Source organism: Rousettus aegyptiacus, unplaced genomic scaffold (genome assembly GCF_014176215.1).
Source record: "Rousettus aegyptiacus isolate mRouAeg1 unplaced genomic scaffold, mRouAeg1.p scaffold_m13_p_11, whole genome shotgun sequence".
Lineage (NCBI taxonomy): Eukaryota > Metazoa > Chordata > Mammalia > Chiroptera > Pteropodidae > Rousettus > Rousettus aegyptiacus.
The window spans coordinates 65,337,346-65,361,098 of NW_023416286.1; the positions used below are offsets into that span (position 1 = coordinate 65,337,346).

At 32.3% G+C, this 23,753-nt stretch overlaps 1 pseudogene; it reads left to right on the top strand.

Moving 5' to 3' along the window:
* Window positions 1–13,484: 13,484 nt before the first annotated feature.
* Window positions 13,485–13,603, top strand: LOC118609703 (annotated as a pseudogene).
* The last annotated feature ends 10,150 nt before the right edge of the window (window positions 13,604–23,753 follow it).

Here is a 23,753-nt window from a genome sequence, read left to right on the forward strand (position 1 = left end):
ATGGACAAATGCCTTAATTTAAACATAGTAAATGTTTTCTATGTCATTGGCATGTTTTGTGTCATATTTAGTACATCCTTAAAATTCCTAAATTCATATATATAATTTTGTTTGATTTTTTTCCATATAGTTCATTTTTGCGAATGGCATACAGTAAAAATCAAATCTGAATGTTTCTTTTTCCCAATGTGAATTGTTAATGGTCCTAAAAACATTTAGTGACTATGTGATAATTTTTTCAGTCATCTGTAAAGCCAGCTCTAAAATAAATCAAATGTGTCTATTTTGAGGTCATTTGGCTTTTTTATTAGTTTTGTTTTTTCCTATTCCTGTACCTGCAACATATTAATATGGTCATAAGTCTCAATATGTTGTAAGGCAAATATTTCGTTTGTGCTTATTTTCTCCTTGGCTATTTGTGACCCTTTGTTCTTCCTTACAATATTGATGTGTTTGTCAAGCGCTATAAATCCCTTTTGGAATTTTGATTGGATCCTTTTGAAAATATGTAAGTTTTTTGTTCTTGTAATACTCTCAACTCCCTGATTACAGTTATGATCTTTTATCCAAGAGTAGAAAATAAAAGATTTTTTAAAAAGACATAAGTAGCTACCATGGAATTACACAATCATTTGTTTCATAATATAAAAGAATTTTGCAGCTTCATTAACTTATTCTTAAATTCCTCTTTCTCTCCTAATATTTGTATTTTGTTTTGCTTTTCGATTCATGTACTCCCTCTATTATGAAAAATAAATCTGCTCTATCAGCTTAAAAAGACTAGATTTTTAAACTATTGCTTAATTCTTCACTTAATGTCTAGTTAATGTGAAAAAATACAGTTCAATAGCTGTTGAGTTTGATTAACCATAATAATGTAATCTATGAAAACAAATTCCTATATTCTATTTTTTTCATTAAACTGGACTCTTAAGATTTTTAAATTTAAAATTTCAAGGATTATCACTAAAATTAAAATATATTTAGTTATGCTACATAAGTTTAGTCACTTATCTTAACATAAAATTAATGTTATATTCAATACTTAGAAAATCTATATTCTATATGTTAATATTCATACACTGGGCATGAAGGAATATGGGCAAATTAGTTAATTGCATAAGTAGTTATTCTAGTCACTCCACCCACATAATGTACATTCATATATATCTTAAGATATGTGTCTAATTCAGTGTTTAATTGTAATAGTAGCAATATAAACAATTATTTTACGACTCTAATAAAAATTTAGGGAATTAACAACAGATGTCCTAAATTGTTTTTCAAAACATGTTTTTATGTGAATATTTCAACTCCTTCAAACATTGATTACAATTTTTTTCTTTCTTTTTATATTTGCACGTAGTTTCAACATTTATTTTAAAGCTTAAAGGTCAATTCTATGATTTAAACTATGAATATGATGTAAATTAGGATTTTGAAAATTTGCTTAAATGACAATACGATTTCTTTCTAAAGCTGAAGTTACAGAAGAGTTGGTAGTATAATGAATACTCTTATTAATCTCTGGATACTTAAAAGTTAGGTTTATCTTGCAGAACACGAACAACTAGAAATTTCACTATGTGGTTAAAAATAACTGAATTACATAAACACAGACAACAATATGGTGGTTACCAGAAGGGAAAGAGGGTTGGAGAAGGTAGAAGATGGTAAAAGGGGTCAAATATATGTGAAAGAAGACGACTTGACTTTGGGTGGTAAATACACAATGCAATATACAGATGATGGACTATAGAATTACACACTTCAAACTTATACAATCTTACTAACCAATGTCCCCCAATATATTCAATAAAAAAAAACCTGAGTTAATTGAAGTATTTTTATTTGCAACTTTTTAGCACTTAAATGTTTTCTCTTTAAAAAATAAACTCAAAATGTGTTTCCATTTTATTCTTTGTGCCTAATAATTATTCATTTCTGTCAAATTTCTTGGCAAAGACTGAGTATCTTTTGTCAAAATGAAATCTGGTAAATCAAGATCAGAACTAATGCCACTTGTAGTTTCTTTTCAACTTAACAACAAATGTTACTTTAGTGATTCATTGTAATTAGATTTTTACCACATAGAGATTCAACTCATATTTTTCCTATTTTTTTAGATTTTCAAAATTATATTTATGATATTAGCATCAGACACATTCTGATATTTGGTGATTTGACTAGAAAGTGACTTACATAAAAACATATAAATCTTACAGAATCATATTGGATTCCCCATTAGCATGAATATAAGATGCATAAGATTAATGAGTTTTATTAGCATTAATGGTAATTATACATAAGAATTAAATGGAGAAGGCAACTTCATTAATTATAAACATTATAACAGTGTTAAATTGAAATTATTTCCAAGGAATATTTAAAATTAAAACATGAAAATATTAGGGCTTCAGGTAATTTCCTTTTATATACGTCATAGCATTACACATCTTTCTTATTATGAATTCCTGACTCTATAAATCTTTTTTTGGCAATAGAAAGGGTCAAGTGCTTCCTATTTAACACATTGATGCTATACAACACAAATTGGCTTAATGCCTATTCATTTCTCAAAGTCTAGTGAAAAAGTTAGAGCTTTCCTGAAGCTTTTCCAAAAGCTATTATTACCAAATTTAGTTATTAGTAAAACCTGAGGTGTTAAACACTTAATGTGATAGTCACACTTGTATTTTAACATAGGATAAAAAAATATATTTAATGTAAAATCATGGAATTATTTTATGAAAAATTTCTACATGTACATAGAATTATTTATCATGTGAGGGGCCTTGATTAATATCATTAGCAAGATCTGTAATGGGTCCATTGTAAACTGAAAGCCAATTCCTTCTACATGAGCAGTTTTAGACATCTTTGAGCTCAAGAACTAGACTCTCTTTCAGTAAAGAACGCAGATGAATAAAAAATGATATCAGAAAAATACTAGATATTAGAGATTAGACAATAATAGAATTAGATAAATATACAAAGTACTGTGCCTAAAAAAGTAACAGAGATAAAGAAAAGAAAAAAATTTCAAATCACTGTCCCTGTTAAAATATACAGTTCCAAAACATAATGCCTTATTACTAAGTGAGAAAAACATCACTTAGTCATATGTTTTCCTATGAGAAGGGAAAAGCTGTCATAAATTCATGGAAAGTTTTCTTTGACAAAGAAAAAAAATAATAAATATCTTGCCAATTTCCTTTCCTTTTTTTTTTTTTTAGACTCTGCCTTTTTTAAAAGGAGAAAAAGTTAATTAGAAATATTTAAATGTATCATTTGAATGGCTTTATTTTTATCTGGAGTTGTTTATTTGATACAAGATTTATTTCAAGGAATTATTTTACTAGTTTTCTCAATTTTTAAGTGAGTATTCTTAAATAGATTATGTAGCCTACATAAGGTTTTTTTTTTTTTTGGTCCAAAATCTGGCTTTTCTTTAGAAACGATCATATAATGTTCAGGCTTTTGGTAATTATTCAACATATTAATTTAAATTGGCTTCCTTATATTGCCTTTGCTTTTCCAAATTTGCCAGTTGCCCTTCCAAAGCAATGCCTTTTTGGCAGCCACTCTCAGGAAAGTTTTGATTAACTTACGAATGGGCATCAAGCCATATAAACAGAACGATAAAGTATAAACAGAATATACCTGTCAATACACAGTCATTGTGCTAGTATAGTCCATGATTTTATTCTAAATAACCATATTATTATACAGATTAAACTGTACATACCTAGTACATAAACTCTTTAATGAAAAGGGACTTTGGAAGCTGCTGTGACTTTTTTTTAGGCCCATAGAATAAAATTCTGTGCATTAAAGCAGCTTAATAAGTTAGACAAATATAAAAATCTGCATTACCAATCTATTTGGAGAGTAATGATGACAGCCTAAAGGCAATCTAAATCATCATGCAGTGTTTTATTTCTTCTTTAATCAAGTATTAAATATCTCTTAATGTTTAAGCAATGTGACATACATTTTTACAAAATTCAATCTAGCAAATATCATTCCCAGTTTTAAGATGAGGAAAACAGGCACAGAGATTACTGCCCCTCCTTTCTTTTTGTCCTTATAACTATTAATTATAAAAGACTCTTAGCTCTATGTGAAACTAACAATCAACTGTTGATGGAGAGTTTGAATATATTTACCTAAGAATCAGAATATGTGAGTAAGTATGGATAAACCATCTTTGAGCATTGATATGGCAGAATAAGATCCTCTGCAAATGAGATTTTGGTTTTACCACAAATTGGACAAGATAGCCTGGGTAGAAATAAGATCAAGTACCTTCCGTAGGACCTCTCATCTCTGAGATTGATGACCTATAAGTATTCAGTGTGGTCCAGAAGTGAGTGTTTAGGCTACTGCTTCTCATTCTGGATGAAATCCTTGGGAATATTCTCTGAACACTCAGACTGTGTGAGGTAAGACTAGGGAAGGACAGTACTTTTCCCTTACCAGTTAGTGAAAATGAGTGAAATTCTAGGCAATGAAATTTAATTGTCAAGCCCTTTACCTGACAGAGTTCTGTAGCAAGTTCACTCCATGATTATACTTGAATCCCTTAAATTAAAATAATAATGAGGAGGAGGAGGAAGAAGGAGGAGAAGGAGGAGGAGGAAGAAGGGGGAGGGAGGAGGGAGGGAGGAGGGAGGAGGGGGAGAGAGGAGGGAGGGAGGAGGGAGGGAGGAGGGAGGAAAAAGGAGGGAGGGAGGAGGGAGGAAAAAGGAGGGAGGGAGGAGGGAGGAGGAGGAGGAGGAGGAAGAAGGGGGAGGGAGGAGGGAGGGAGGAAGGAGGAAAAAGGAGGGAGGGAGGAGGGAGGAGGAGGAGGAGGAGGAGGAGGAGGAAGAAGGGGGAGGGAGGAGGGAGGGAGGAGGGAGGAAGAAGAGGAGTGTGATCTGGTCAAGATAATATAGAAGGTAGACACTACTCATCTCCTCTCCCGACTACATCAAAATTACAATGAAACTACAGAACAGCCATCACTGGGAGTTGCCTGAGACCTGGCTAAACAGAAGTCCTACAACTGGGGATGTACATAAGACGTCACCTGGAGACTGGTAGAAAGAGGGGTAGATGTGAAACAAGTACAAGTACAAGAACTGTGTGTGGCAGATGAGAATTAGGACAATTATCTTTGCTGCAGAATCCCCCCATCCCAAGGAGTGAGGGGTCCCAGTTCCAGACTGGGCTCCCCTTCTGGCCCCATACTGAGATCCCCAGCCCAGGGTTACAGTGCCAAGAAGAGAAGACTCCACAATCCATGGCTGTGAAAACCAGCAAAGGTTGTGGCTAAGTGAAACAGAGGGCTTGTGGGAGTTGCAGACAATTTCTTAAACAGCGAGCAACAGGACTTATTTGGTGATGGACTCACTTGCTCTGAGCTCCAGCACTGGAGCAGCGGCTTGAAAGGTGCCAGGGACATATGGGGAGGAACCGAGTTGTTGGCTTCAGGCGAGGGCTGGAGGGGCAGCTTTCCCCCAGACAGAAGTATTGGCAGAGTCTTTTGTACCTTTGTTATGACCTCCCCTTCCCAGTATGCAGACACAGGTAGGCACCATATCTGAGTTGCCACCAACCTGGTTAACACAAGCTGCTCCACCCAGGTGATTCCCTGAGACCTCTTTTCTCCCAAGTTGTGGGCCCACCCAAGCTGCCACCAGTATTTTCTTCCATACAAATTTTCTACATTGGCTCATCCTTCAGACTTTCCTAAAGATCTCTCAAAGGCTCACAAAATCCAAAGAAACAGAATTTGACCTCAGTGTGCCCCATAACTCTAGCAGCCACCTGTCTCAGTTCCTGGCTTGGCCTCTCGAGGTACCTATAATCCCAGCAATAGGTGATAGAATTCTGTGGATTGCTTGGTGGCTCTCACCAGGTGGCCCCAGAAGTGCACAGGCTATGACTAAACTTGGCCTGTAGCTGGACCCTGCTCAGGAGGCTCTGGGGATGGCATACCCAGTGGCCTGTTTCAACCAGCGCCAGAGCCGGAGCACCATCCAGGACTGCATCTGAGGAGGACATACCCGAAGGGCAGACTGGGCAGGTTTCAGAGCTCTATTTAAATGAATCCTGCTCTGTAAGGTTGGCTCCTCACCAGCCAATCCTCACAACCAATCAATTCAAGTGTTAATCTCTCCTGTTAATGTGTTAACAGCAACCAATGCTGAACTACAACAGGAGGGCCCACACAACTCACACACAGGACACTCCTTGAGCAGGTAGCTCAGGTGACCAGGGAGGACTGCCTCCTGAGCCCCACAAAGCACCCACTACATAAAGCCACTTCACTAAGACTGGGAGACTTAGGAACCCTACCTAAAAAATAGAAACAAACACAGGCAGGCAGCCAAAATGGGGAGACAAAGAAACATGTCCCACATGAAAGAACAGAACAAAGCTCCAGGAAAAGAACTAAACGAAATGGAGACACACAACCTACCAGAAGCAGAGTTCAAAACACTTGTTATAAGGATGCTCAATGAACTTAGAAGAGTAGATGAACTCAGTGAGAACTTTAACAAAGAGATAGAAAACAAAAATGAAGATAGAAAACATAAAATGAAACCAGTCAGAAATGAAGAATAGAATATCTGAGATGCAGAGTACAATAGAGGGAAACAAAAGAGTGGAAGCTGAGGATTGAAACACCAGCACAGAAGATGGGGTAGGGGAGGACACTCAGTCAGAACAGCAAAAAGAAAAAAGTATCCACATAAATGAGGATAGCCTCTGAGGCAACATCGAGCATAACGACATCGCATTATAGGGGTACCAGAAGAAAAAGAGAGAGAATAAGAAACTGATAAGCTAATTTAAAAATGACTGAAAACTCCCTTAACTTGGTGAAGGATAAAGATCTATAACTCTAAGAAGGGTGGAGAGTCTCAAAAAAGATGCACCCAAATAAGCCTACACCAAGATACATTATAATTAAAATGCCAAAGGTTAAAGACAATGAGAAAATCTTAAAAACAGCAAGAGAAAATCAATTAGTTACCTACAAGGGAGCTCCCATAAGACTATCAGCCTATTTCTCAACAGAAAGTTTTCAGGCCAGAAGGGCTTGGCAGGAAATATTCAAAATGATGAAAAGCAAGGTCCTATAACCAGATTACTCTACCTAGCAAAATTATTTAGAATTGAAGGACAGATGCAGAGCTTCCCAGACAAGAAAAAGCTAGAGTTCATTACCACCAAGCCAGTATTACAGAAAACGTTGGAGGGACTTCTTTAAGAAAAATAAAAATATATATATCAAAAATATGAATAATAAAATGGCCATAACTAATTATCAATGAGTGTCTCAAATGAAAAAGAATTAAATGTTCCAGTCAAAAGATAAGGTGGCAGACTGGATAAGAAAACAAGACCTTTACATTTGCTGCCTACAAGAGTCTCACTTCAGAGCAAAAGACGCACACAGGCTGAAAGTAAAAGGATGCAAAAAGATATTTCATAAAAATAGGAAAAAAATCTGTGGTAGCAATACTTATACCAGACAAAATAGACTTTAAAACGGAGGCTATAACAAGAGACAAAGAAGGACCCAGTAATCCTACTTCTGGGTATTTATCTAAAGAACCCAAAATATACTTTGAAGGAACAAGAAAATACATACGTACACTGTAGCATTATTTACAATAGCCAAGAAGGTATGCAGACAATCTTGGTGTCCACTGATGGGTGAATAAAAAAGAGGTGGTATATATATATACAATGGAATATTTCTCAGCCATAAAAATAAATGAATAAATGAATGATTGAACAAATGAATGAATAAAATCTTTACCTATGCCACAACATGGATGGACCTAAAGGGTATTGTGCTGAGTGAAGTCAAATAAAGACAATTTATATACTTAAACAATATATAAATGGCATTTCAAGTAAGGACGTATCGCGTGGTAGTAATTTGTATTATGTATAAAAAATAGAAGTATTCATTATCTTGTAACGAAAGTTTTAACAGAAAATAATAAGGATAAAACCTGTTTCTGTAACTGATATATTATCATTGGCCGGGACTTGCTGAGAGCCATTAGAATATAGCTGCGCGTCATCCACTTAGAGATGCTATCGCTTCTCCTTGAGTCATATTTTAATCGAAAAATTTAGTTTGTACCCTAAGCACTAAACAAATTTTCAGTGCATCATAAATATAAGCAAATTTTGTAACTAGGTTGCTTAGTAATTGAGAAAATAATGCTGCGATTATTCTACTCTTGTTTGGTCAAAATATTTTAAGTAATTTTCATAGTTTTGGCACCTCAGCAAATGTAACGTCAGTTAATGAACTTGGCTAAAAGGAGTCTGTGCATAATAAATTACTTTTTGAGAGATTACTTTGTGGGGAAGAGAGAAATATTTTACCATTTTGTGGTAATGTAAATTAATTTTACATTTTTCAATGACACAATATAGTGCACAGTGTTAGCAAGTGTAGTTATATGATGTGTCCTTAACCTGCCACAAATCAACTCATATGTCAGAAAACCTAAGTATGAATAAGACATTTTACACTTAAATTGTGTTTTATGACTACAATTATTTACAATATAATTTCTCTAGTATGTTTTCTTTCAAAGCTGCTTTTTAGCTATTTAGAGTGATGATAAAATAGATTCCCTCCTATTCTCCTTACACTACTTTAGACAACTCCAGAGAAGTCAATTGTATTACAAAGAAAGATGGTCTTTCTTCATACAGAGGCCCTTTAATTATAATTATGTTCTACTTTATTTTATAATATGTTCATAAATAATGAATGTTTTCTATTTTTATTCCTGAATTGACAAACTCTAGCATTATGCAGATCTAAAAAGTATGATCTGTTTGGCATCTCAGTAGCAAAGATTGTATAATCAGGCATGTATACCTATATATATACTCATATTTGTATCTACATATAAATCTCTACATATTTGATTTGTGTGTATATGTATATGTATATGTATATGTATATGTATATGTATATGTATATGTATAACAGTGTCTGTGTTGGTGTCATATCAATAAGAAATACCTATGTGTATACCTATACATATATCTCTAACATTATGTATCATATATGATACAGTTTTAGAGTATTGGCATTTAAATCATCATTACATAAACACCGAATCTTAATTGACCCTTGGTTTTTCACATTGCTGTTCTGCAGTTACCATAAACGTGCATAACTTATTTAGATTAGCTTTCTTATCACCTACTCCCAACTATTCACTGGAGAACCTGTCATCAACTCCCATGTGATTAACTCAAAATTACTTCCAGCTTGACTGTTAAATCAATTCTACTAGTAAAATTCTTCAATTTTGTTGTGATGTCCAATATCTGACTTCATTAATTATATTTACTACATCATTATCCTCCTCTTCATTTCTTATTTAGATTTATTTCTACATTGTTACTGTAAAAATACAATGTAAAAAATATCTTTCTGTGCCTGTTTTCATAACACATGCATGTTAGTTTGGACTAACAGGCTAGTTTAAGGTAACAAATGTTAATACTAATGTCAGCACACCCCAGTTGTTGATTTAGCCTATGGCCTGTTTTAGAAATAAAGTTTTATTAAACACAGACATGCTTGTTTGCTTATTTATTGCCTACATCTGTCTTGCATTATAGTTGAACAGTTGAGCACTTATGACAGAGACCCCAGGGCCCACACAAAACATAAATTATTTACTGTCTGGCTTTCTACAGGGGAAAAAAAAGAGTTCTTACTACTGGCTTAACACAATTGAAATTTATTTTCTGTTCACAAAAAAAAAGTCCTAGGTAATCATAAGTTTCCCTAGGTATCGCTCTTTCATGTGATCATTTAGAAAACTTGTTTGGTGGTTGCTCTGCCATCTACAACATGTGGTTTCCAAAATTACCTTGATATTTTTACCTCAAATTAAAGAAAGAGATCACAGAAGAATAGACGGGGAGATTTCATAGGTCAGGCCTGAACATATGTAAGCTAAATTTTGCTCACATTCCTTTGGCTGGAAATCAACTACTGGCCATATCTGAATGAAAGAGAAGATGAAATAAGTAACCAAGTTTTGTACCCAAGAAGAGAATATAGACTTTGCAGAATAACAAGCAGCAATTACCACAAGCTCTCTGTAAGAATTCCAATCCTGGAAGAACTCAACAATTTGATTTCCCAGGCCTTCCACTAAACACCCTAACAATACCATAGGAATTTTTAGAAGATGCTACGGTTGATTATTTCCACAATAGTTCATTATTCTTTATTGGTGGGTATTCCACAGTGTGTGTGTGTGTGTGTGTGTGTGTGTGTGTGTGTGTGGTACATGTGTATGTATGTATGTGTAAAATGGTTAAATAACCCATTTATATATTCACCACTTGAAGGGATATCCGGGTTCTTCTTAATTTAGGCCTAACATAAAAAACACTGCTATGAACATTCATATATAAGTTTTTGTGTGACCACATGTTTATGGTATACTAGAATAAATGGCAAAAAGTGCAACTGCTATGTTGTATGTTTATTGTAAAGAATTATCATTTTTCAACTAACTCTCTCTATTTACCAATTGCCAAAAGAAAGTGTTTTCTTGAATTGCAAAACTACTTGAGCACAGTGTTATTAGTGTCTTTGGGTAATCCATTAATGCAAATAAAAAATGAACTTGGTATAGTATGATAACACAAAGGCCAGCTCACAAAAAGCATACCTTTTACCCTCAAAAAAGTCTTACTAATAGTTCAAAGTATGCAAACAATTACAAGCCACAGGTTTACAAAGTTGCATAAGAGCACTGTAGCTCTTCAGATCCTTTCTTCACACATTGGGCCAAGCTTTTATTTAAATTTAGCATATGACTTCCAAAAGATGCATCAGGGCACACATGGAGTTATTTTAGTCATACAATATCTTCACTTTTACTCTGATAATTATAGGAGATCACTGACATTTTCTAGAAGTCTATAAATCCATAATTTTGAGGTTTATAAGGCATTTTGACAGACAAGGAATATACTGTTAAAAGTATTTAACAGATAAAAACAATTATTACATTTCCACTAGCAAATACTATCGGGTGATCAAATTAGTTTCTTTACAAGGAGGTCTGACCACTTCATTGTTTATATTTCTTCACGAGCATCATAGGGGAGAGAAAATAGGTTACAGGCCATCCACTAATCCCTCCTCTTCGGTCCACGTTCTTTATTTTAGAATACCCTAAAAGTATATAAGATAGAAATATATATAATTCTGTACCCTTTCATGTGTACTGGGAAGAATGATCTTCCATGGATAACAATTTTGTCTACTGGTATATTTTTTTTCCCTAGCAGAATTTACCCAGGCTTATTCAGAGAGAAAAATGGTGATAATTCTCACCATAAATGTGTTTTCAACCTTCCCTCTGATCTCCAAAACTCACTTTCAATCTTAGTCTATACATAATATAAATACTATCCTTTCTTGCATTGATCTTTCTTTTATTTATTTTTTGGTCTGCAATGCTTTGCAACGCCTGTGGTAAGAATTGTATATCATAAACTGCTAGAACTTTTCTTAGGAAATGCATTTTACACAATATTTTCAATTATTATCTGATACATAATTTATAAAATAGAAATATTTCAGTGAGGGTGGCAAAAGGCCAAAATATGTGAAACGTACTATTTAAGCAGATACGCAAAGTGTGAAAAAACAAATTAGAGCAGTCAATTGCTCTAATACGAAATATAAGAAAAACAAACCATAAGATTATAAACAAATTTTTAAAAAGAAGACTACAACAAAGCAGGAAGTTGAGATAGTTTCACCTTTAAATGGAATCACATATCAAGTTGAATCCCATATTAGATTGAATATTTTTTACTTATATGAAAGTAATATGGCATGACTGTCGTCATGATGAAAACACAGTGTCTTAGTTTCAAATAAAAAGAACAGTTTTGGAAGATGGACTCACTTAGCATTAAATATTGTATACATATTTTTTTTTTATTTCATTGGCAGTCTACATCTAAAAAATCATACATTCAAATAAATTCATAAAGAGAAATAAAGATCCATTCATTAAAATCCCATGTAAATTTAACTTTGATGGTATTAGCAAATTAAAGGAGAAAAAAATACAACAGAGAGGTAAACAGCAGCCAGCCATATCGAATTTACAATATATATAAAAAATTAAAAATATAACTTCCTCATAAACACAGAGGCATTTTTTAAGATTTTTATTATATTCTTTCCATTATATATTTACTCTGTAGATAATAAAAACAAAATTGAATGTAACATTTTACTTTTGGGTATATTTTGTATTTCATATAGTAAAATATAATCTGTGTTTTGATTTAAAAAAAAAACACTCCTCAGAACATTTTTATTATATTTTTTATAAGCAGGAAGGTCATTATCTCTAGCTGTAAAAGGACAAACCATATTTAAACCCTTGAACTTGGTTTCTTTGTGAGCATAAGGAACAAATAAAAAGAGAACGTTCTTATTCTCAATCCTCAAGACTTCCTACAGAGGCAATTTCCCCACAATACCCATTATAAAAGGTAAGGGGTATGGGTTTATAAAACTAGAAACTCAAAGATATAAAGAGAGAATTCATGATTATATTATCTTTAATATATATATTTATATGCCAAAATTTACATACTTATAATTTTAATATATCTGATTTTGAGTGTTTCTGTGATTGCCTTTAGTAATATTGTAGCTAGTAGTGGAAGATGCAAATGTGGAAATATTCCCTAAGGAGCTACGATTCTGAAATCATGCTATACTACCCTGTTCCTCCACTGTCTCTTAACACACTGATCAGCTTACTATTCTTATAACTCCCTTTCATTCCCCCTCTGCCAGACCTCATTTAGAACTATAAAGCATAGAAAGTACTGCTTCTAAAAGTTGTTATTAACAGCTGAGACACAATTCAAACTCATTCCCTCAAATATGCTTTTCTTAGCTTAAATCAGTCTCTTTTCCATCTCTTTAAAGAATTGGGCTTGCATATATGTTTAGTTTTTACAATGCTTATGGTCTTCGAGCTCTCCAACTATGTTCTGAGCTTCTGGAGAGCAGGGATATTTGATCCAGCTTAGTATCCTCACAGTACTTACCAAGTGCAGCACTCTCCTCACACTATATGTTCAACATATGCTTGCTTAACCAAACTGCAAAATATCTAGATGCAAAAACCCTTCCAAGTATGTCTAACATGCCTACCTTCATCTGTGAAATCTCAGGTTTCCTCATTTAACAAAAGAATCTTTGGAAAATATTGAGTAAAAATTTCCTAAAGTGCTATTATAAAATGTTGTTTTAAAATTCTTTTTCACTGAACTCTTCAACCATGAAAAACAAAAATCTAAATTGTTAAAGGCAATTTAAGAAGTAAATATTTGTTTTTATTTGTTTGCTGTTTTTGTAACTAAAATTCTCTTTCTAGATTAACCTAATTTAGATTTACAGCCATGCTGTCCTGAACAAGCCCCATCCTGTCTGATCTAGGAAGCTAAGCAGGGTTGAGCCTGGTTAGTATTTGGATGGGAGACCACCTAGGAAGACCAGGTGTTGTAAGTATAAAAAATAAAAAATAAGGGATTGTAAGCTGACAAGGTCCTTGCAATCTGTGAGGTCAATCAAGGGTTAACTTGCCTACAAAATAATAAAAAATAAATCACCTAACTTAGGCTTTTGGGGGTAAATATTCTATTGAGGATATTTGTATTTCATTAGAGAAATGCAATCACTTTTTAAAATTATAATTAGCTAATACAATATAATTTTAAAACAATGTATGGTATTTTATGTTTGTTAAACTACTTTTAGAAAGTATATTTCCCTGGTGCAAGAGGTTATGTGTAAACTATAACAGCTGTCATGTTCTACTTATTTTTTTTTCTACTTACTTCTTGATTATGTGTCTCAGTTATTATAAAAATATTTCAGGTCATATATCAATCGAGGAAAACATGATGATTTCCTATAGTTACAAATGTTTCTTAACACATAGCTTTTGACTTATACTTCACTAAAAATATTCAAAGAATATATTGTTCTAAATCATGAGTCTAGGTACACTTTTTCCTGGGGATAGGGGTGTCTTAATGATAGCATTACATATAAATTGTCTCAAAGTTTGAAAAACATTTTAATTTATGTAGGCATCATATGGCTCTCATTTCATGAAAGTTTATTTTTATGAGAGGTAGAGAGCTTAAAAATATTAACTAAAGACATAATGGAATGTTATTGAAATCATTTCATATTTGCACATTTGTCAATCACCCAAATAGAACCACTTGATAAAATAATGTAACTAATTAAAGTGAAATGAAACATTCTCTATGAAAATCAGAGTCAGAGTTATATAAATTTGAGGTAAACTATTCATTATACCTCTAATTCATTTATATATCTTTCTAGCTCCCTATGATTTTCATTTAAAAATGACAAAATCAACATCACATTTGTACTCTCCAGGTCAATAGACATTTAAGGAATAGCAAGCACATAACTGTAACTAGATAATATTGCTTATTGTTTATTATATATATTTTTGACAACAATAAACAAGGGGAAGCAAGTACATAATCAAAGCAATTTAAATATTGTTGATACAAAGTGAAAAAAAAATGAACATAGTCCAAAGTTACATTAGGTATTATGTTAATCTAAATGTGTAATTAAAATATAGCTATATTCATTAAGTGTCCCAGATTTCCATGTGGTATGTTTCTCCTAACTATATTTTAGGAGAATGTGGCAAAAAATGAACCTGTAGTCACTGAAGGCAATAATGTCTCCTGAACTTCTCTCTTAACTAATGGGATAAAGTATACATTGCATTTTTATTTCCTTTTCCATTTGCACTGTATAGTGATAATTCTTCCAAATAACAGAGCTACTTCACCAAAAATTCTATACCATCATTGAAATAGTACATCTTTCGAATATATTATTTTCTGTTTTTCTTTATCCTTTAATGAAATTGGAAAGTTAGTTTCAATGTTTCTATTTTTGGCAAATTGTAACATGCCACAAATTTTATTCGTAATTTAAAAATTGTTTAGAGTAATTAAATTTGTTATTTTTCTTTTATGTTAAAGATAATTTCAGATCTTATTAAATATTATGAGCTAAACTAGCAATGATAGAGTAATTGGATAAATAAAATATAAAACTAATATCATGAAAATATACATATATGTGTTTATGTATAAAATACCTTAATACATTTTGTTACATATTTTCAGAAACTATCCATTGGTACTATATTTTTTCTTAATGTGAGTATGATCTATTTTGTTTTGTTACCTTTCCTCATTTTTGGCATTCCTCTACCTCAAGATCCTACTAAAATATTTTTTGAATATATAAATTTATAGTGATAAAAACACTATGGTCGCCACTGAATCATATTCACAAAGGAAATTATCTAGGTTATTAATTCTTATTAGTTTCCTTAACCCAAGTAGTCACTTTCACATGCATTCTTCAATTACTGTCTGTTTATACTTATTTTGAACTTATGTAAAACTTAAATAAACAATTGTTTTTTATTATTTATTTCTTTATGCTACATTAAATTACATAATTCAAATTTAAATTTTAAATTTAATATCTGTAATTTAAAAGTGAAATTTTTCCTTAGGATGCAAGGATGGTTCAACTTTTCCAAATGAAATGTGTAAAACATCCCATTAACAGAATAAAGGATAAAAATCCCATGAACTTAATATGCATAAAAAAGCCAAATTCACCACCCTTTCTTGATAAAAATGCTCAACAAACTAGCTATAGAAGAAATTTGTCTCAACATAACAAAGACCATGCATGAAAAGCTTACAGCTAAAATCATACTGAACTGTGAAAAATAGAAAGCTTTTCCTTTAAGATAAATAACAAAATTAGGATACTCGCTGTGAAGTTCAACATAATACTTGAAATCTCTGCAATGCAACTAGGCAAAAAAATAATAATTTAAATCTAAATCAGACAGAAAGTAAAAAATTATCTATGTTTACAGATGATATAATCCTATATTTTAAAAATAATCCTAAAGACACCACCAAATAAAAGTTAGAATTAATAAATAAATTAAGTAAAGTTGCAGGATACAAAGTAAACACACAAAAATCTCTTTTGTTTTGTTACCTTTCCTCATTTTTGGTATTCTTCTACTTCATGAATCTAAATACAAATACAAAACTTGCATCATCCAAAATTAAGAAAATAATCCCATTTATAATAATATCAAAACTAAGAAAATAAGGTTAGAAATAAATTTAACCAAGGAGATGAAAGACTATACACTGAAAACCATGAAACATTGATGAATACAATTAAAGCACAATTTGAATAATTAATATTGTTAAAATGTTCGTGCTACCCAAAATGATAAAAAGATTGTCATCCCCATGAAAATTCCAATGTCATATTTATAGCAGTAGAAAAAGAAAACAATCCTAAACTTAATGTGAAACCACAAAAGACTCAGAATAGCTAAAGCAATCTCAAGAAAAAACAAAGAGTCTGAAGATCTCAATCTTCCTAATTTCATAATACATTACAAAGCTACAGTAATCAAAACAATATGGTACTAGCATAAAGACAGACAAATGGAACAGACTAAAGAGTTCAGAAATAAACCCACATATATATAATCATGTGATTTTTGACAAGGGTTTCAAGAACACACAATGAAGGACAGATAGTCTCTTCGACAAATGGTGTTGAAAAAACTGGATATCCACATGCAAAAAAAAATTAAGTTGCATCTTCATTTGTACTTTATCTGACACCATACATAAAAATAAACTAAAAATTGAGTGAAGAATTAAACATAAGACCTAAAACTATAAAACTGCCAGAAGAAAATAAGGAGAAAAGCTTCTTTTTATTGGTGTTGGCAATGATTTCATGGCTAAGATACCAGAAACATGGGAACAAAAACAAAAAGAGACAAGTGGAATTATATCAAACTAAAAAGCTTCTACAGAGTAAATAATCAATAGAACTAGCAAAAACCTCTGGATTGGGAGAAAACATTTTCAAACTATATACTTGAGAAGGGGTTAATTTCCAAAGCATATAAGGAATTTGTACAACTGAATAAGAAAAAATAATTCCAATGAAAGAATAGACAAAGATCTGAATAGACATTTTCTCTAGAAAAAAACATACAAACGTCTGATAAGTACAGATGCTTCTTGATTATGAGTGCGTTATGTTCCAATCAACCCATCATAAGTTGAAAATATCATGACTCAAAAATACATTTAATACACCTACCTAACTCACTGTACTTTATAGTTGAGCCTAGCCAACCTTAAACATGCTTGCCTGCGATTGGGCAAAATCATCTCGCTGCCACTGCCCAGCATTACAGAGAGTATCATACCACATATCGCTAGTTAGAAAAGATCAAAATTCAAAATTGGAACTACAATTACTACTAAATATGTATCACTTTTACAGCATCGTGAAGTCAAAAAATAAGTTAAACCAGCGTAAGTTGATGATTGTACATAAAATGGTGCTCAATACTATTAATCACCGGGCAAACCAAAACCACAATGATATATCACTTCACGTCTGGTAGGAAGTGTTGATGAGGATGTGAAGAGAAAGCAACCCTGCTACACTGTTGGTAAAAACATATATTGGCACAGTCATTATGAAGAACAGAATGGAGATTCCTCAAAAGTTAAAAACAGAACTACCATAATATCTAGCAATTTATCTTCTAGGTATATAGCTGAAGGGAACAAAATCAGTGTCTAAAAGAGATATCTGCAGAAGTGCATAGAAACATGTTCATTGCAGCATTATTCACAATAGCCAAGTTATGGAAAAAGACCAAGCATCCATCGACAGCTGAATGGATTAAAAAAATGTGGTATATATATATATATATATATATATATATATATATATATATATATATATATATATATAGTATTCCATAATATATATATATAGTATTCCATAATATATATATATATAGTATTCCATAGTATACAGTGGAATACTATACAGCTTTAAAAATGAAGGCAATCCTAATATCTGCAATACATGGATGACCCTGGAGAACATGATGCTATGTGAAATAAGCCAGTCACAGATACTCTATGATTCCACTCATAAAGGTATCGAACAGTCAAACACATAAAAGCAGAGAATACAGTAGAGGTTACCAAGGGCTGGCTGAATAAGTAAATGGGAAGTCATTTCATGAACATAAAGTTTCAGTTATTCTAGGTGAATAACTTCTAGATATCTGCTGTACAACATAGTGCCCATAGTTAACATGGTATTATATAGTCAAAATTTAAGAGTGTCAATATCGTGTTAAGTGTTCTACCACAAGAGGGGGTGCATAAGGAAACTTTGAGTAGTGTTGAATGTGTCTATTTCCTCAAATGTGGTGATGAAATTATGGGCATTTTCATATGTTCAAAGACATCAAATTGTACGTATTAAATATGTGCATTTCTTTTGTACGTACTTCAAAGCAATTTTTTTTTAAGAAACAAACTTTTAAATGTAGCATGAAATTTAGAAAACAGGCCATCATCCAGCTGAGATATTTTCTTCACAATCCAAAAGAAAACTATTGTCGACCCAATCTGGCCCAATCTGACCCAATCTGAACAATTGTTTATCACACGGCTGAACAATACGTTCAGATACTATACTCATGGTAGTGTACTTATTTTATTATAATATAGTTTCTTATGCATGCACATTTTCCATTTTATAGATTATGAATTCATTCATTCACCATACATTTAGCACAAGTATAATACAGATGCCAGGTATAGAAAATTCACTGTGTAGTCAATAAATCCTTATCTTCAAAATAATCACACACATAGGCCCATATGTACATATGTATTAAGGACATATATAGACATATATTTTGTTCCTATTCCTTAAGTTAAAGGTTAAGTGTGGAGGAATCCCAGGAGACTATATATATATATATATATCCTATATCTAGAAAGTAGAAAGTGATCTGACCCAATCTGGTGGTGGTTTTAAAAGAAAGGCATTCTAGAAGAAGCGATATCTTAGCTAATATTCGAAGTAAAAATAGAGGCTAGAGTTAAAGAAGCATAAGAAGGGAGATGAAACTTCCTAAAACTTGTTGAAACTGATACTGAGCTTTTTACTGTGAAGAAAAATAAAATAATAAGTCAAGGAGAAGAAGAAAAGCTAAAGCAGTTGCTAAAAAAAGATAGCTATTTTAAGAAAGAATATTTTATCTAGCTATTTCAGCATCTTAATCTGTTCCATGGGAAAGGCCAACAGGAAAGAGTTAAATGAATATAATGTCAAAAGAGGGGCTAAGTGATGGAGAACATTTTAGAATAATAAATCAAATTATTGTATTTTTCTTGTTTCTTTCAAATATTACTTCTCTAATGCAGCTTTCCTTGATTCCTAATTTTCTTGCCTAATACTCTTCCACCATCATACTAAAAAGCAATTGTATCCATTTCTGAACTCTCAAAGCTCTTTTTATACTCCTCTATAATAGCACTCATTACAGTTCTTACTTTAGTTATTATTTATCTTACCTTATTTCTTACACTAAAATGTAAATTTATAATACTTTATACATTGAAACTTGCATTACTGAAAATTGTGCAACTATCACGTCAATATTATAGTTTTACAATTACTAATCAAACTGCTGAGCTTTGAATGCTGCTCACATTCTGCATTATTATTAATGATATAAATCATTGGTATCCTATCAGATATTAGTTTTTTTTAATAAAATATATATACTTTAATAAACATTTTCAACTGGTTGTTCACACTGGCAAATATTTGTTCTAGAAGTTGGGCTATTAAGAGTTGCCAAAAAAAAGTCAAAGTTTGAATTTAGGAATTCAAATGTATAATAGTTGTTATGGCATTTTCTATTCGTCACATTTATGTAAGAAAAACAAAAGCAAAACCATGTGAAAGTCAGTGAGGACAAATGAACAGAAGCAAAAATATTTCTTCCTCCACTCCTGTCTTTGCACAGAAGTGATACATTCTCTGATCACTATCATACACAGATGTTTTTGTTTTGTTTTTGCTCTTATCTCTTTCTCTAGGTCATAAAATGTTTACTTTACAAAACTTGGATCTATTTTGTTCTGTATTTGTTTGAGCCTAATGTTTCACTATCAAGACATCTCCCCCTCCTCAATCACTTACTCAAAAATATACTCCAGTTTTGTTTAACTTAGTAATTTTAGTGTTGTGAATATACATGCCAAAATAAGAGAAAAAGTATTTCTGTTCTCAAAGAACATCCATTCTACTCAACTGCCTAAGGATATCCTTGTAATGCTAGCTTAATAGCTTGTAAATTTTCTAAACTTACAGAGTAAATTAAGCATCCATACCTTATCAATAAAAGGAACTGAAGTGACACAATATATTTATTGAGTTATGGCTAAGTATCAATAGGGAAACAAAGGACTTACACGTCTAAGCATACATTCTAATCCTTACATCCCCTGTAAACTCTGAGTTGGCTGTAGTATAACTAACACACTTTGACCATTCAGGATTATAAAATACATGACCAGATTCTGCTTCTGAAATTGTGTTATAACCCCAGGTAACTACAAACTCTGGGTAAAATACCAAAACAAACAAACAAACATTAAATGGCTATGGGACATGAACAAAAGCAGAAAGAGTTTTGGGAGGAGTAAAACTTTGAGGAGTTCTGACCTTTTAGTATTATATCCTGAGGCTTTGCACTGAGGGAAGAAACTACACTTGTTATGCGGTGCGGGAAGACTAAAACTCCAATTACTAGTCTGCCTTATTTTTCCGATGAAGAAGCAGGGGATGGAGTATAGGCAACTGTGTCTGCTAGAGAGTTGGTCAAAGGAGAGAGGGGGAAAAGGGTAACTGATATCTTACTGAAAATCAAACTGCTGCTCACAGACATACATACACACCGGTTAGGAGTATAAAAGGCTGGGTAGATAACATTATGTAAGATTGGCTGCATAATGCTGCGGAAAAAGCAACTCTAATATCTCACTGAATTAACACAATTTTTCCCTTAAGGTACATGTTCTTCATTAGTCAGCAGTATACTTGTTTTACTTCTGTATCATTTGTCTTCTCAGATCCTGAGCTGGATAGAGAAATTAAGTACTGAGAATATGCACATTGCAGGGGAACAGAAACCTGTTTAGCACTGCATTACTAAAAAAATGATTTAGTTTGTGTATTTTCCCTTTTGCTTTCCTTTAAATTAAAATGTATTCCAATATTACTGGTTGTTCCAAATATTTTCTCTGTATCAAGAGTTTTTGTTTGTTTTTGTTTTTCTTTTTTTTTTAAATTTATTTTTATACCTCCTTTTTCTATAATTAGGTTAGAGTTGAGTAAAAATAAGAATTTAACCATGGGGGAAGATCTGCGTAGCAATGCTTTTCAAAGTGAAAGAAGGTTAAGTGGTGAATAAGACTTGGTGGATTGCTAGAACAAACAGCAGCTTCACACCGAGAAACTTTTCTTTCGGTTCTCAATTCTTGGAGATATTGTGCTATGTCGCAATATATTTTTTACTTATCTTCCTTCACATTTAAAAATTATAAGTTTCTTAAACTGAGTGTTTCATACAATAAAAATATTTGAAACACTGAATATGGAAATGAGGAGAAGAAAAATGATCTAAAATATTTATTGTTTTTCTTTGTTCTTCTAGGAAAGATTGTATAGATTCTTGGCACTGATCAAGTTTAATGCCAAAAAAAGTCTAGAAAAATTTGCAGTGATGCATATTTTCTAATGTATGAAAATTTGTGCCACAGTTTTCTTACTAAATTTGACTTAATAGTGTATATATTTTGAAGAAGTGTCATGATGGAAATAGTACAATGTTATTGAAAATCCTTTTAAAGAACACATAAAAACGATAAAAAAAATTGTCTTGTGTTTTCCAGAAATCTGCAATATTTTGTCTGTAAAAGAAACTTGAAGATATGTATTTCTTCAAAGTGAAATCTTACTTTTACCTGACTTTTATTACTCCTTATTGTTGCCAAAGTTTGAAGCTTTTCTACATAGGTAGGATTCTAAAATATCTGAGTTTATAAATTAACTACTTCATGTCTGTTCCTTCAGTTTTGTTATTCTCATTTGCCAATGAAATTGCTTATTTTTACAACAATCCACCCTGAAAGACAAAAGGTCTTTACCCCGTAAACACAGAAATACTTAAGTCTGGTAATGGTAAGAATTCATTTGGCCTCACCAACATAACAAAGGAACAAACTATAAGAATGTACACTGGTGGCACTAAATTGATCATAAAAAAGAGTAATAATAAAAAATAAAAACTATTATTAGTCTTCCGAGAACACACAGGTCAGCATATTCCCTTTTCTCATTCCAGAATGTAATCGATTTTTGCCTAATCCAAGCAAGTAACTTGGGAAAGAAAGATATTCACTTTCCTCCCATTATCAAAGTTTCCAGTCCCCTTGTATTGTCTTAAGGCTACACAAGCTCCAAACCCGTGGCTCCCAATAATCCACTAGAGCTATCAGTCTCACTTTTCAAAACATTCCGATTTCAACATCTTTCATTCCACACCATTGTCAGATAATTACAATCTTCCTGAACATTCACTTTTCTCCAAAAACTTTCAAGATAGAGAATTCACTCATATCATGATACATCCAGGGTTTTCCGAACACTGATATACTACATATGCCTAAAACAGTCTTCCAAGGAAAAAAATTCCTAATGTTCTTTATATTAAAACTGGTTGGAAAACATGAAATTGGACTTGGGAAACAGGTTTCATTGGGTTATCCTTTAGAAACTTCACAGGAATACTTCTGTTTGTATGTTTGTGATTCTATACAGTTTTGTACAATAAGTGGGACTTTGAGTAATTATTTAGTGACTTGAAAATTTATTTTTGATGTATATAAATAACTTTACCAGCTCTTTATGTTCTAACTGTGCAGACAGAATAAATAGAGCAACTATGTTTTAAAATCTGCAGAAGCTAAAATAGATTCTCTGAGATCACACATCTCATTTTAAAGGTAGGTTTCTCTGATATCTTTGCTGCGGAATTCAGTAAATAAAGATGTTGATCATTATCCATCTATGTTTAGCTTTGTGTATTTTAACATGCTGATGTATTTCATTAAAGCTGCACCTGTCATAAACATTGAATTTAAGGGTCTCATGTTTTCAGTACACTCTCCTATTTTTAAAACTATATCTGGTACATCGGCTCTGTCAAACATTTTCAATTCTTTAATAATTTAAACTAGATTTCAATAAATAGCCAAGAATATTCCTTCAAGCAACACTGCTGTTATTACTGTTGGGGCTCTCCTTGCTTTGTTTTTGAAAGCTTCTAATAAAGTATTGGGACAGATGTTAGGTTTCTTTATTAGATAATGCATGATGTAGAAGCTAAAATATTCATAAAGCAACACCATGTTTCTTACAATGATTTTAATAGGAATATTATCTCCTATATGCTTTATCTTTCCTATTCCATTAAAAGATATTTCCCATTATGCCTAGCAAGTGTTCCTGCATAGGATAGGCTCAGAGTTAATATCTGCTGAATTAAAGAGAAGAGAATGAAAATCATTATAAACACAATTTTAAATTCATTTCATCATGTACAGAGACGTTTACTCTGTTAAGTGAGGTTCCAGGGCTGCATCATGTG